The sequence below is a fragment of the Zingiber officinale genome, chromosome 3B (genome assembly GCF_018446385.1).
Source record: "Zingiber officinale cultivar Zhangliang chromosome 3B, Zo_v1.1, whole genome shotgun sequence".
NCBI classification, from domain to species: domain Eukaryota; kingdom Viridiplantae; phylum Streptophyta; class Magnoliopsida; order Zingiberales; family Zingiberaceae; genus Zingiber; species Zingiber officinale.
In genome coordinates, this window is record NC_055991.1 from 47,998,899 (window position 1) to 48,013,416 (window position 14,518).

Consider the following 14,518-nt stretch of genomic DNA (forward strand, 5'->3'; position numbering starts at 1 on the left):
TTGAATTTCCCATGACGGGTACTCAGCATAACCATCTCATTCCACTGTAAAACAATGACATTTTCTAAAGCATAATGGTTGCACATGGTTAGTCCCAAGACATCTTTCCATGGTCTCATGGCATAAAATGCTAACTAGTCTACACGAATTTCAAATTTTATCCTCTTCGAGCTAGGCTTATGAAATCATTTCTAAGAATTCAAACTCGAAAAATTCAAGACTGTTCTTTCAACCATACATAAACTTTGTAGAACTAGAGGAAATCAAATGAAAGATCATATCATAAATGTCAAGCGCAACAACTGGAGCAACGAATATCTAAAAGGGATCTATCTACTTATTCATCTCACATAAGAGAAGTTCAAAGACTACATAGAAATACATCAAGCCCTACAGGAAAAGCACAGCAGCAGCAAATTTTGGAGGAAGGGGAAGAGGGAGGATAATTTCAGTAAAATAAACAAATTAATACAGCACGATACATCAACCTAATAACCTATATCTACTATACGAACATGCGGGGGAAGAATTAGGTTAGGATTAGATAGTAGTTTTTTTTTTTATCAGACAGTTAGCATAGTTGAAATTTAGCATGCTTATAAAACATAAGCAGTGCAGCAAACCTTCTCCCATCAGGGTTGAAAGCCAGAGTATTTATTGGTCCAAAGTGTCCTTTCACGCTACCAATTTCTTCTTGAAGATTCTATTAGTTTAAAAAAATGATTAATAAAGATTTAGTTAAAATAAAAACATAATATAAATTATAATAAATATCATAGCATTCGGGAAACCAATAAAATAGTTCACCTTGTGAAAGAATTTGGCCTCAAATTTTCCTGCACGGCGGTCAATGGTAGTGACATGTCTTGGCCTCCTCCAATAGCCACCTAAATAAAACTAATAGACGAAGCTAAAAATCAAGAATTCAAGACCTGCAACACTACAAGGAGTGCCAACTACCAACTGTAAGGAAAAGTTGATGTGACTACCCATATAAATATCAGATTTACAAGGATAGACATACAATATTTACTAAGTACACTGTTGTTTACTTTCAAACTTTAATTAATTTCCAACATGAGAAATTCCCATTTAAATAACAATGTCACATTTTCAATTCAAGACACTGGATCACAACATGAAGTCATATAATGTAGCCATGTATTCCACTCTCCATATAAAGCATAAGTTTCCACTGTCCCACATTATCATACAAAAAACAGTGTGTCAATATCAAACATAATGAGAGAAGGTAGATGTTAAGCAATTACAAAATTTTTTAATTCAAGTATCAAATTACAATATAGCTATAGTGCAGGTTTCAAGCTGCAAATTGAAGCTACAACAGCTCATTTAACGTAGCTCTGTCATAAGGTATTGTTTTGTAGGTGAAAAGAAAATGTCAAGGCAAATAGGGGGGAGCTTTAAAAAAAAAGGCAAATCTATCAAAACCAAGGAAAATATCTTTGTTTATGTAAAGTAGATACTTTTAATTCCACATTTCTTGCATGCTTGGTAGCTTTCACCTACTGGAAATTGACAAAACAGAATCAATCAAATGAGAAGGTAAGCAGAAAATATTTTGTAGCAAATAGTTGCTTACATGATCAAGAAGTGGAGATATTGCACAAGTATTCATTGGGTGTTTTGTCACATACGTCTTGAGAAGAGTCAAAGTTCTTGCATCGCAGAGCTAAACCAAAGAAATTGGAAAAATGAAATTTATGAAGTAAACAAAAAATTGAAGTGTGAGATAAAAAAATTCTAGATAAAAGTGGCTGTCACCTTGGCAGACTTATCTGATGAACCTGTTAGAAAATGAGAGCCATCTGCAGATTTTGATAGGGAGGTAATCGTTTTCTGATGACCAATTTCTTTGTATGCCTCCTTCAGCAGTTTGTCAGTCTGAAAAGTTCACACAAAAATACCACAAAGAATACACATGTTGCCCAATGACGATAAGAATGAAATTGACTGTGTTGTGATGAAGAGTTGGGCAAGGTCTTGACTAATTAAAAAATGAAATCAAATAAGTCTGAAATTTTATATATCTTAGATTTTGTACTGTTATTCCTTGCAACCAATTTGATTAATTATATGTTGTCAAACGGCATAAAATTTCCTTGAAAGATAAAAGTCACCAAAAAACATGACAAACATGAAAAGTAGACCATGTGAAAGAATGATATATTAGGAACTGGTACAATAATTGTAGGGGGGACTAATATGGTATCAGAGGAAAAAAAATCCATACTTAGCAAATATCGCATCACAAAACATCAAATTTACAGATTAGAAGATAGAAACATCCATCAAGTCTTTGGTAAATAATTCCAAGAAAATGAATAGCTTTGTTATATATGTAATACATGAATGTGTATGATAGCAGAGGAAAGCACGTTAGTTATAGTGAAATTGTTTATCTAATATATGGAAACTATGAAAAGATATAATGAAAAATATAAACAAACCCACCTTAGTATCCCATACACGGATCACTGTATCTTCATTGGCACTAATTATAGTCTTGTTTAGTGATCCCCACACAACCCTATTTATATGTTCCACAGGTCCCTTAATGGTGAGGACCGATTCAGTAGTTTCTGCACAAGCAAACATCATGAAATGACTGTCCTATAGCAGTGAAGAGATGGTGAGAACAATAAGACTATACATAGGTGATATGACTAATCATGCTTCAAGTGAAATCCTGACTTCCTAGGAATACAAAGTCATTGTACTAGAATTGCTAGATTAGTAGATTGACTATATTGACTAATCTGACGAAAAGCAATCTATAGTGCTAACTATAACAGCATGAGCAAATTTCAGTCATGCATGAACCTACAAAGTAATGATAGTTCAATAATTATCTTATACATTCTCATGGAGCCTACCTCAAGGCCAAGGCAACATTATGTTGAAGAACTTAGATATGTAGTTAAGATAAAAGCTAGCATGTTCAAAGTGTAAACAAAGTATATTTCAGACAGTTCATACGTTCATTTGGATCCCTGGCAATTCTCTTCACTTGAATGGTGGATGGCAAGCCCATGAATGGATCAGTCGTGACTACAACAAGTTTTTCGCCAAATGAGAAGTCCACAGATTTAGCTGGAGAGTCAAAATCAAATGAATAATGCTGAACTCCATCCTGCACATTCCATAGCTTCATGGTTTGATTCGCGCTCGCCATGATTAACTGCATAGAATCCCCTAGAATTATCAGATTAAGAGCTATCAGCTCCACGCCCAAGGTAAGAAGAGAAGACAAATCTGTTACAATTGGCATCTCGACACAGACAAGCCCTAACTTCCTTCCCGAACAAAGGCATATAAGATATGTCTTATCAACCAAACCTTGTCAACAAAAAAGTTGTGAAAACGGGAGCAGCGAAGAAAGAGGAACTCACGGGAGACATCGCAACACCAGACAGCGCCATTGTGCCCACGATAAGTACCAAGCCTCTCTCCGTTGTCGGCAAACCAAACGTTGGGTGTGTGGTCCTTGGCGCAGGAGAAGAGCAGATCTCCATCTTGGTTGTACCTCAGAAACGTCAGTGGCCTCTCGTGGCCTTCCATCAAAATCGGCCTAATGTTGGCTGCTGCTTTTCTTCTCCTTCCTCCTGCTGCTGATCCGCTCCTCCAAACCCTACTTCTCTGGCGGGTGTCGATCTAGGAAGTGAAAGAGGGAGATGAGGTTGAGAGAGATGGTTGGACGACCAACGGCGAGAATGAAAGTGGTGGTGGTGTTGCGACGGTATACGGTGGACGGCGCAATATAGGTTTAGGTTTGGAGGGAAGAGTGAAGTGTTGTAAATTTTCGGCTAAGTATTGGTGGGAAAATAAAATTATTTTATTTTGGTTCATTAACATCACTTTTAACAACGGTTTTTTACTATCCGATTTCGTAGATAGAACAAGGAAGTTATCATAGACACTGGGTTTTAAAAACCGTTGTAAAAATCGGTGTCTATTAACGGAAAAAAGGCGCTCATAGACATCGGCTAAAAAAACCGATGTCTATGAGCGAAAATCTACGCTCATAGACACCGGTTTTTAGAAAACCCAATGTAAAATACTCATAGACACCGGTTTTGCTTAAAACCGATGTTGTTCCACCGATGTCTATGAGAGTTTTTCTTGTAGTGCTCCTTTTGACCGCCATGTGTTGACAGCACCCTCTTCGTAACTCCTTCTTGAGTGGACCTTCCACCGCTTCATTTTATACATTACAAATATGAAACTCGAGTTACATTCGAGTCTAAAGTCTATTTATAATAGGAACATAAATAAAGGAGGCACGACGTGCAGGTCGCATATCATATACAACACGCACAACATTAAAATGGCGCGCAGGCCATATTATGAATTACAACACAATTTTAAACCAATCAAATTGGGGTTTTGGGCCATGACCATCATAATATCATACATAATTCTAAATTATGTATTTTACATAAATTTCTATAAATTTAATACTATTTTTTTTATCAATTTTATGAGTCACAACTCCGCGGTGGTCCCGTCTAGCGATTTTCGGGTGCGATAGCAAGACAATGCCCCTTGCGGGATTAGGGGTAGCGCCCCTTCTCGTGAAATGAATATCTCGAGTGTCCCATCTTGATCTAATAGCGCCTTAAGGTCTCACCCCCGCAAAAACCGCTTTTTGCATTGCAGAAACCCCGAAGCTAGCCACGAATCCGTGCGAAGATAAATAAAAATTGTACATGTACATGTTTGTCTACACTAGATCTACCTTAGATCTACATGAAAAAGAAGTATACCCTTGTAGCGATGCCCTTTGCTTATCCCGCTTGTCCAAAGGGTTGCCGGATCTCGTAGAGTGTCAAGTGTACACTCCTCTACACGTATCCACACGGACAAAAGGTGGAGGGAACCACTTAGAGTGTGCAAGCACCCTTAAGTGGTTTCGGCAATGGAGGAGAGGGAGAATAGAGAAGAGAGGAAGACGAAGAAGGGAGAATCAATGAGCACACAATTGCACTTACACCATCATCTTATGTGGCCGGCCACTTATTGGCATTTTAAACCTCCATGTAATACCAAGAGTCATGGTTCTTGGTATTCCTCATAAGGTGGCACACATTGATGTAGCCTTGATGATGTGGAACACCGTCATTGGCCGACCCATGCCAAGCCACCATGACGTGGCATTTGGTCAAGTCAAACTTGACTCTTCATCTTCCCTCTCAAGTCAAGTCAAACTTGACCTCTTATCTCCCATGGTTGATCAAATCTAACATTTGATTCAAATCAATTTTGTAAAATACCGGAAAATAGGCGAATATTAATAAGGGAATTTTCCGGAATTTTTGGACATTTTTCGGGAATTTTTCGGAGCTCGTACGGACGAGTAACGGGGACAAGTACGGGGCCGAGAAAAAAAGCCTGTTTAGGCTACCCATTTATGTGAGGAAAAGTTTATTTTCTTTTCCTTTTCTAATTCTTTTTCTTTTTATTCTTTTTTTCTGATTTTCCTTTCTTATTTCTTTTCTCCTCCCCCGCGTGCCGAGCCATTTCCCGACGCCGCCCTTCACTCTTCTCCGATCGCGTACCCTAACCGGCGTCGCGGCAGTTCCCATCTCCTTGCAATTCAAGCCGTGGTCGCGGGTTGCATCTCCTTCTTCCCTTTCCTTCTTCACGCCGTCCCTGTACCCTTCTCCCCTTCCGCGACACCGAAGCCACCATCGCTGGTTTCGCCGTGCCCTAGCCGGCCGATGCCATCTCCTTCCTTTTCTCCTTTGCCGACGCCGGCGACCCAATCTCTGCCCTAGTTGAGAGCCACCGTCGACCACTCGGAGCTCTAGTCCTTGCCGTGGAGTTCCTAGCGCCGGCTGCTACTTCTTTGTGCCCTAACCCGACGCCAGCCACTCGAGAAGCGCCGACCACCCCGATTCCGGCACCCGCGTACCACTGTTGGTTCCACTGTGCCCTAGCCGACACTTGCTCCCGAGCCACTCCGACCACCACCGACTGTTGATCGAGCAGCACTGCTGCAAATCCTTTCCGGCACCTCTATCCTTCCGAGCAGTGCAGAGCTTGGATATTCTTCTCTGTTATTGATCAATCCTTCCTTGTGGTGGATCAACAAACACAACTATGAGTTAGGTAAGGATTTTTGTTAACGTCAACAGTGTTATGGATTGAGGTATGCTACTATAAGGTTTTCTATTAAGTTGGATTTGGAATTTGTTTTCCAATTGGCAGTGAACGGTCTGAAGTTGCTGGATTTCGGTCTTTCCATTGTGAATCGAGTCTGTTGCCATCACAGACGACTGAAGGAGAGTTAGAGGTAAGATTTATGGTTTTGATCTTTGTGGTAGATTATTGCTAGATGTATTAGCAATAATTATTGACGTAAGTCTAGAAGTTATATAACGGTGTAATTTGGGTTAATGAAATTAACCCTAACTGGTCGGTGGATTTGAAATTAGTTTAGCTATTTGATTATAATTAAATTTAGCTAAATTATACGGTTTATTACAGGACTTTGATTCGAGACGAGCATCTCGACACCCGAGTTGGACCATTTCGATTGGAGGCGGGTACTTTTGACTTATTGTCTTTGATATGCTTAGTAATTAAATTAACAAGATGCATTAATTGTGTTTCTTACTTGTTTCGGTTAATCACTGCCCAATACATGCTACCTGTTGATTGATTGTTTGTTTACATCTTGTATGGATATGTACCTGATTCCACATGCTCATGGGTAGTGATATAATCATATTTTACCATGTCAGGACTTAGGTTTGATACCTTATATGATCAGATACCTTGATATGATTCATTCGCTTTGGTGCACATTATGATATGTCCATAGATTGGTTTAGTATATTACCATGTTTAGTGACATGCACCATTCGCATGATTGCATGCTGAGTGATTGATTGCTCCTTTATTGTCGAGCACTTTGCCAGTTTCATCACTGTTCGGTGCTCCGTTGTGACGCTCAGCGTGGTAGCACGTCAGTTTGGCTCTTCCGGTGCTCCGTTGGTCCGCCCATGGGTAGTGTGACGCAGCGTGTAGCACGTTAGAGATCCCTCCCCGTCACAGTGTACCGGGAGATGAGAGCATGGCGCTCGGAGTACGTATGTACTCCGACAGCATCCCATCCACTTCGGTCACTCATCAGGAGTAGTGATGCAGAGTGCATGGTTGTCACAGCCCTACCCACTCGGTCCCACTGTTATTGTGAGTCGGCTGACTGGCGTCAGGGGTGACCATGACATTGGCATCATATGCATGATGCATTTATTGTTTGTGTTTGTGTTTGTTGCACTTATATGCTGCACATTGCTTGGATACCTTGATTGACATGCATACAGGTCTTCTATACCTTTCGGACTGTTTGTCCTTTTACCGGGTCCTGGTTAGTACAGATTCTCTCCTGTCTTCTTCGGTTTGTAGTTACCTTTATCTTTATCAGGAGACTGTACGCATGATTAGTGCTAGGTGTTATTTCTTTACTTTGCATATCAATTGTACCTGCTGAGTGTTGGACTCACCCCGCCTCCATTGTTGATATTTTTAGGTTGATGCTGTCAGGAGAGAGTTCTAGTTGCTGGTCCCTGCAGACCTCGAGGATGTGATTGGGTTTTCGTTTGGTTTCCTTTTTTGTTCTAGACTGTTTGCACTTGTTATGTTCTGGATTTATTTGCTTATGGATATGATATAGATTTTATTATATTGATGGATTTGGATTTGGTTTTTATTCTACTACATGCCTGCCTGGAGGGCAGAAGAGGTGAGTTCGTCGGTTTTGAGCTTTACGAGTGTAGTTGAGTAGGGTAGTTTTTGAGTCAGAGTATTATTACTGTGTGGTTGTGTCAGCCAGAGGCTGAACATATATATAAACTGCGTGGTGATTGATTTTTATTATTGTTATGATTCCAGCCGCCTGTGGCTGAGTATTTAGTGCTTGTAGAAAATTTTTGATTGTCCGTCGTACAGGGGAGATGCTGCCGAAATTTTCTCGGACAGGGACTCTTCTGGGGGCGTGACAATTTAGTGGTATCAGAGCACAGTTTTACGATCTTTTGTTTCGTATTTTGGATTTTCGGAATTTATCTGATACCAATTTATTTGGTATCAGAGCGGGTTATGATACCTGCTTTTGGGTGTTCTGGAGATTTATCGGATACCTGTTGTTGGTATTCTGGATATTTGGGTTAGCCAGGTTTGCGAGTCAAACTGGGCATTATCGGATTTTCGATATGGTTATGTTTCGGATTTCCGTTTCGGATTTATTTTGGATTTCCGGCGATGTTTCTCGTTCGGAGTTTGAGGTCAAAGGTTGGGGACAGGACAGCGACGGAACATCTCCAGACAGCAAATAGGTATGATGTTTATTTTATGTTAGTTATGACATGTATTAGCACTTTATCTTTAGTACATGTCTGGTTGTTGTAGCCATATTACATGTGATGGGTTAGCCACTAATCTGGGTTGACCCTCATAGAGATCAAGGATTATATTCTCTGGTGATTTTTCATATCATACCATCAGTAGTTTTAGCTTCTGTTACTACTACTAGGAGATGGAGGCACATATCAGCCTCTGCTATTGTTAGCTGGGTAATGGATGATACCTATATATTCCTGTGGACTTAGCCAGTAGAGTTTTTTTTTCTATACTCGTATCTTTTGGATATTAGGGTATTCGATATGATAAAAAAATTGGTCATTGGAGAGTTATCATGTTTGATCATTGTTGAGAATGATTTGAGGTTGAGGGATATTGGGAGATCAGATATTGTGATATGTTGATTTCTAATGGTTTGTGAGAGTAAATGTTATGTGGGTGTCAACTATTTTGATGATCTATTATTGGGGTTGTCGTTGATGGTGACATAGTGAGTGTCATATATGATATTCACAGGTTTGATGATTATAATACGTGATCAGATTATAAATTGGGTGCTAGAGAGTTTATGGTTTAGAGTACCTATGAGATTTTAATAAATCTGTTTAGTTGTGGTTAGTTAACAGGATGATAAAAATTGATAATTGCTTCCTCTGATATTGGACTTCGTGGATAAATAATGATTTGATGTTTTGAATGCTAACTTGCCCTCATGGGGAGTAAAGACTGATTCATCTGATATTATGTGGGCTGATATTTTTGAGGATGAAAATGAGAGTGTCTTGATGTTCCTAAATATTGACTTTTTCTTTTGGGTTGTATACATTTATACATATGATATTATGTGGTTGGATATACCTTAGTTGCTTGTGGAGAATTAAGGTATTCTTGATTAGTTAGTAGATGAATGATTTAGTTTTGTGGGTGATCAGTAGAGGATTGCTATATTCTATTTTTAGAGGTTCGAACCTTTAGGTTATTTGTGCTTAGTTATGTATCTAGAGCACATTTCAGTACATGTTTTGTACTGATGTGAAAATGACTGATTTAGCCATATATCATTATCGGCTTGGATAGGTTATAAAGGATCGATGTATCTGATTCCATGAAGATTTTGACCGTGGATTGTATATACCTGGTGGGATAACTTAGAGGGTGCTTTGGGATATGTGACCCCGCTGATGTAAGGAAGTGTAGAGCTAATTGCTTAACACTTATGAGATACAATAGTTACTAGTGTATACTGGGAGAGTACATTTGGATTTATGATGATATAAAATTTTCCCCATTAGATATAGTCTTGGTAGTGTATGACATTGACTGGCAATGTTATACCACGGTGTGTATATTTTTCTTGTCCGATACCAGTTCCTTTGAACCTAGAGCAGGGTTGTTACTGGATGATTAGGCTGCTTTATTTTGGGTTGCTTTTGATTGATGTATTCATGCTTGATACATATGCATGAATTTTGTTTAGATATACCGGTAACCCATGAGTGTTGGTAGCATAAGGTTGGTCTCTTTGATTGAGCTGGTATGCTGATTTTGCATGTATATCATGATTGTTTTGGGTTGTAGGAGTCCTGTGATAGACTGTCCATTTGCAAGTAGTATATGTATCCATGTTCTGATATGGTTTGAAGGTTCCTTGAGGATCATAGATATGTAGTTGGGTGTATGTATCTGGAGGTATTATTGAAGATATCTTGTTGATTAAATCCGAGATGTAGTATAAGTACATCGGTGGTGTTTTGATGGAGGCATTTTGTCGATTTAATCTGAGTTGTGATATGTGCATATGTGTTTGGTGTGGTATCTGAGGTATCTTTTTGATTATGTTTGATATGTGAGTGCACCTGGGTTTAGTATGCTTTATTGGAAGTATATGTTGGTTATACTCTTGGCATAGGTGAAGATATGTCATGTGAGTGTTGTTTGTGGTGTATTGTTGATTTTACCTACATTGATTTTGCACACGTGTTCGGTATGTATTGTTGGATGTATCATACTGAATATACCTTAGTTGTGAGTGTGTTTGGTGTATAAGAATTGGAGGATTTTGTTGATCATACATATGTTGTGTGAGCATGTATGCTAGGTATATACATTGGTAGTAGTATGATGATTTTACTTATACTGAATGCAGAATGTGGAGTGACTGCATTATGTCGTTTGTTGGATTAACACATCAACTAATTTTCCTATCAGTGGATGACCCACTAGGATGCTGATAGAGTTGATGATGGATTTGATTAGTTACTAGGTTGTTATAGCCTAGGCTAACCACAGTGAATTGTGGTAGGGAGATCTTGTACAGCCTCTAGCTGGATAGTTAGGTGCCTTGGGGTACTTATGTATTATTTTGTGGTGGAGCGTTGCTCCCACATATCACGGATTGCTGGTAGCGGAGCATTGCTCCTATATTTATTGCAGATACATATTTCAGATTATTTGTGGTGGAGTGTTGCTTCCACATATTGAGGATTTCTTGTGGTAGAGCGTTGCTCCCACATATATGGTGTTTCCTGTGATGGAGCGTTGCTCTCACCCTGGAGGATTTATTCTTTGGTGATTTATGTTATTGATGATCAGATTTTTCGATTTATTATTGGAGATCTTATGGATAGGAATGTCTGTGATACGGACATTATGTGTATTGGTTTTTGCCATATAGGCTTACAGTGCCTTAGATGTTTTCAGGGACTCGATGATCTTAGTATGTCGAGGATGTTTGGATAGGTGTCCATTATCTTTGTGGACGATGTTGTGATCTATTACGGATCCGAGGTGAGACACGTACACTACCTTTGCATAGATCTAGAGATGATTCGACAAGAACATCTATATGTGATTATCAGTAGTGCTGGTTTGGATTGTCTTTTGTTATGATGTTTGGGACACACGGTCACCAGTAGGAGTGTACCGTGGTTCCACAGGAGATAGAGGTTGTTACCGTTGGGAGCAGCCGAAATCAGTGTAGGAGATCCGCAGTCTTTTGTGACTCGCAGGATATTAAAGACCTTTCGTCGAGGGTTTCTTCCGCATAGCTATGCTACTTTCACGCGTGACCATGAAAGACGTGAAGTTTACTTGGACTAAGGATTGCAAGACCAGCTTCTAGGAGCTGAAGCAGAGACTAGTGTCGGCTTTGATTTTTGGTTTTTACCTTCGGAAGAGGACGAATTTGTCCTCTACACCGACGCGTCTCTACAGGGTATGGGTGCTGTTCTGGTGCAGCGCGGTAGAGTATTCTTATATGCTTCTCGATAGTTGAGGGAGCCTGAGAAGAAAATACTCAGTTCATGATCTGGAGTTGGCCGCTGTTATTTTTGCCCTGAAGATTTGGCGGCAGTACCTGTATGATATTACATTGAGATTCTCACTGACCATCGGAGTCTCAAATATCTGTTCACTCAGAAGAACTTAATCTTCGACCGAGGAGATAGATGGAGTTCTTGAAGTATTATGATTGTACCATTAGCTATCACCTGGGAAAAGCTAATGTGGTTACCGATGCACTTAGTTAGAGGTCCAGAGGGACTTTAGCTTGCCACCGAGTTGTGGTCACAGATTTGATTCAGGATTTCTCTGTGTTAGACCTTGAGGAGCAGGGACAGACCGAGCAGGGTAGTCTCGCTACCATAATTGCTCAGTCGTCGATCAGGATGAGAATCCGAGAGGCCCAGTTGTTGGGACCTCATAGAGCTCAGCGAGGCAGAGTGGTCCTTACTATCGGACAGAGGATGACAGAGGCATAAGATTGCTGGAAGTGTTATACTGACCGGAGTCGGAGACTCTTAGAGTTCTCCATTTACGACCATGTATTTTTGCGAGTTTCACTCACGAAATGGGTGAAGAGATTGGCCTCAAAGGTAAGCTAGCTCCGCGATATATTGGACTTTTCCACATCTCGGAAAGGATTAGAGCGGTAGCTTACCGGTTGGCACTATCGCCGTCTTTGGCAGACGTCCACGATGTATTCCACGTATCTATGCTGAGGAGATACGTATCTGACCCGACACAGGTGCTGATAGATATCTCAGTTCCCGTTCAGCCTAACGTAACTTATGAGGTGATTCCGGTATGGATTATAGACCGGAAAGAGCGTTAATTGCGGAACAAGACTATCCGGCTGGTTAAAGTCGGATGACAGCATCATTTGGATGAGGAGGCTACTTGGGAGCTCGAGGATACTATCCGAGCTCGATATCCCCATCTTTTCACTTGAGGTATGTGATTTATTTACCGTTCAGCATTTATACTATATATCTGTTGTTAGTACTTGCTGATGGTAGATAACGAAATTTGGGGACCAAATTTTTATTAGTGAGGGAGAATGTAAAATACCGGAAAATAGGCGCATATTAATAAGGGAATTTTCCGGAATTTTTGGACAATTTTCGGGAATTTTTCGGAGCTCGTACGGACGAGTAACGGGGACAAGTACGGGGCCGAGAAAAAAAGCCTGTTTAGGCTACCCATTTATGTGAGGAAAAGTTTATTTTCTTTTCCTTTTCTAATTCTTTTTATTTTTATTCTTTTTTTCTGATTTTCCTTTCTTATTTCTTTTCTCCTCCCCCGCGTGCCGAGCCATTTCCCCGACGCTGCCCTTCACTCTTCTCCGATCGCGTGCCCTAACCAGCGCCGCGGCAGTTCCCATCTCCTTGCAATTCAAGCCGTGGTCGCGGGTTGCATCTCCTTCTTCCCTTTCCTTCTTCACGCCGTCCCTGTGCCCTTCTCCCCTTCCGTGACACCGAAGCCACCATCGCTGGTTTCGCCGTGCCCTAGCCGGCCGATGCCATCTCCTTCCTTTTCTCCTTTGCCGACGCCGGCGACCCAATCTCTGCCCTAGTTGAGAGCCACCGTCGACCACTCGGAGCTCTAGTCCTTGCCGTGGAGTTCCTAGCGCCGGCTGCTACTTTTTTGTGCCCTAACCCGACGCCAGCCACTCGAGAAGCGCCGACCACCTCGATTCCGGCACCCGCGTACCACTGTTGGTTCCACTGTGCCCTAGCCGACACTTGCTCCCGAGCCACTCCGACCACCACCGACTGTTGATCGAGCAGCACTGCTACAATCCTTTCCGGCACCTCTATCCTTCCGAGCAGTGCAGAGCTTGGATATTCTTCTCTGTTATTGATCAATCCTTCCTTGTGGTGGATCAACAAACACAACTATGAGTTAGGTAAGGATTTTTGTTAACGTCAACAGTGTTATGGATGGAGGTATGCTACTATAAGGTTTTCTATTAAGTTGGATTTGGAATTTGTTTTCCAATTGGCAGTGAACGGTCTGAAGTTGCTGGATTTCGGTCTTTCCGTTGTGAATCGAGTCTGTTGCCATCACAGACGACTGAAGGAGAGTTAGAGGTAAGATTTAAGGTTTTGATCTTTGTGGTAGATTATTGCTAGATGTATTAGCAATAATTATTGACGTAAGTCTAGAAGTTATATAACGGTGTAATTGGGGTTAATGAAATTAACCCTAACTGGTCGGTGGATTTGAAATTAGTTTAGCTATTTGATTATAATTAAATTTAGCTAAATTATACGGTTTATTACAGGACTTTGATTCGAGACGAGCATCTCGACACCCGAGTTGGACCATTTCGATTGGAGGCGGGTACTTTTGACTTATTGTCTTTGATATGCTTAGTAATTAAATTAACAAGATGCATTAATTGTGTTTCTTACTTGTTTCGGTTAATCACTGCCCAATACATGCTACCTGTTGATTGATTGTTTGTTTACATCTTGTATGGATATGTACCTGATTCCACATGCTCATGGGTAGTGATATAATCATATTTTACCATGTCAGGACTTAGGTTTGATACCTTATATGATCAGATACCTTGATATGATTCATTCGCTTTGGTGCACATTATGATATGTCCAGAGATTGATTTAGTATATTACCATGTTTAGTGACATGCACCATTCGCATGATTGCATGCTGAGTGATTGATTGCTCCTTTATTGTCGAGCACTTTGCCAGCTATTCGGTGCTCCGTTGTGACGCTCATGGGTAGCGGGACACAGCGTGGTAGCACGTCAGTTTGGCTCTTCCGGTGCTCCGTTGGTCCGCCCATGGGTAGTGTGACGCAGCGTGTAGCACGTTAGAGATCCCT

General features: G+C 40.7%; 2 long non-coding RNA genes and 1 pseudogene across 2 annotated transcripts; 2 read left to right on the forward strand and 1 right to left on the reverse strand.

Moving 5' to 3' along the window:
* Positions 1-571: 571 nt before the first annotated feature.
* LOC122054866 lies at positions 572-3,591 on the reverse strand (annotated as a pseudogene).
* A 2,441-nt stretch (positions 3,592-6,032) lies between these two features.
* LOC121968265 lies at positions 6,033-6,551 on the forward strand. The gene is made up of 3 exons (XR_006108032.1): positions 6,033-6,132; positions 6,232-6,316; positions 6,511-6,551. It is a non-coding gene; the product is annotated as an uncharacterized LOC121968265 (long non-coding RNA).
* A 6,422-nt stretch (positions 6,552-12,973) lies between these two features.
* LOC121968266 lies at positions 12,974-13,997 on the forward strand. The gene is made up of 3 exons (XR_006108033.1): positions 12,974-13,573; positions 13,673-13,757; positions 13,952-13,997. It is a non-coding gene; the product is annotated as an uncharacterized LOC121968266 (long non-coding RNA).
* The last annotated feature ends 521 nt before the right edge of the window (positions 13,998-14,518 follow it).